Below are 1,751 nucleotides of genomic sequence, written 5' to 3'. Positions count from 1 at the left end.
CGGTTTCCAAGCATGCCCAAACACACAGAAACGAGTAACCGCCTGCACGTACGCTTTATTCGGTTTTAAAATTCATAGGGGGAGTTCTAGTAACAACAAGTAACAGTGTATACATATCAAGAGATAAGAGGGAAAGGAGATGGCTTTCAGTCATTTTCAATATTTTCTGCTCCCTGCTTCTCTAGCAATGAAGGTTTTATTTTTGTAACTTTAAGGCCGCTACCTGTAAAGTTCTCAAGGCGTTACGTGCCATTCAACAATGAAAAACATTACTGCTTTTTTTTTTTTTTTTAATCCTCCTGGAATTAACTGCTCGGAATACTTTACTTATAAACTCCTCACACCTTTCTGCTAGCACAGGAGCAGTGTGAGTAACGTGGAATGGGACTTTGAGGTCTTCGATAGCAAGATTTTTGTGTTTTGAAATGGCTGTTTTCAGAAAGGAGCAATTTCACAGTTTTGCTACAGGCCAGTCCCTGCCGGCTACTCCTTCTACTTAAAATATCCTGTACGCTGATGTGCTCCATTAGGCAGGAATAATACCTTGTTACAGGACAAGGCTGAGGGAAGAGAAGGCAGAAGCTATTCTAACTTTGGAACAGTATTTAAAGACAGTCTTTCGTAAGACAGAAGTTCACGCGGAGCATTAAAAGCCAGTCTTGAATCTGAGCTAATGTCGAGGAGGATTTTCGACACACTTCTGCAGCAGTAAGCTGCCTCGCCTTTACTTGTGTTCTCCAGCGACTGTCCGCTCCACACACAAGTGGAATAAGAGGGCATAAGGGGGCAAGTCCGAGCATCTAGTCATCTCCGAACCCCACTAGATTCAAGCCAACAGTCCAACGATGACAAGCTCTCTGCCCTCCTACCACTAACACAAGCCATCACGTGCAATTTCCTCTCTGTGGTTTCTTAAATTGTTTTCCCCACGCTTGTTCTCAACTCTAGTGCTTTTGTTCTGTTATTTTACCGCACCTTCTTTAATCCAAACCGTTTCTCTGAACACAACAATAAATTATTGATTCCAGTGTATTTGTTGATGTCAATGGCAGTTGCAGCCGCTTTGAGGAAGGCAATCGATGGTGAATGGAAATCATGTGACCGCATGAACACGGCATGCCCCGGAGTCACATACGGCCTCTGGGGCCAATTGCCGCTCCAGTCATTGAAAAATAGTAAGGATCAATTGATATGTAAAGCCGTGTCAGCTCATTTTAATGAAAAAGCATGCTAAAGAAGCCAAGCCAACCCACAAACAAATGCAGACGTAACAACGAGGAGGAAGATGATACCATGATTTAGATTTTCAAGGTACTTCATTTTCACTCAACACTGACTTTGTTTCTGTTTTATTTCACCTCCTTTAACTGCGAATGAAAGTACATCCGTGCTCAATTTCTTGCAACATGCAACCGCTCTCTCTTCCATTTGTTAGGAACCTAGCTTTCCACCTCTGTTCACAAAATATTCACATAATTATATTGGTTCCGCTGAGCAGTACAATATCTATACCGCGATCTAGATATAAGCCATACGTATGAGCTTATATAACTGGTTAAATCATTTGTAATAGGTCCAGGTCCTCTCACCCAGGATGAATGACGCTGTAGAAGTGTTGAAACATGTAAAAAAAGGATCGAGTAGCCCTTCACTCCCACTGTCGATCATTTGATTTAAACATCCCCGAAGCTAAAAACGGGGACTTTCTAAACACATCGCAGGTGGAAAACCCAACTAGCCACGCTCTGAGA

This window comes from Pygoscelis adeliae, unplaced genomic scaffold, assembly GCF_000699105.1.
Source record: "Pygoscelis adeliae isolate BGI_AS28 unplaced genomic scaffold, ASM69910v1 Scaffold1000, whole genome shotgun sequence".
Lineage (NCBI taxonomy): Eukaryota > Metazoa > Chordata > Aves > Sphenisciformes > Spheniscidae > Pygoscelis > Pygoscelis adeliae.
The sequence above is the reverse complement of the archived record's forward strand: the minus strand, read 5'-3'. Positions refer to the sequence as shown.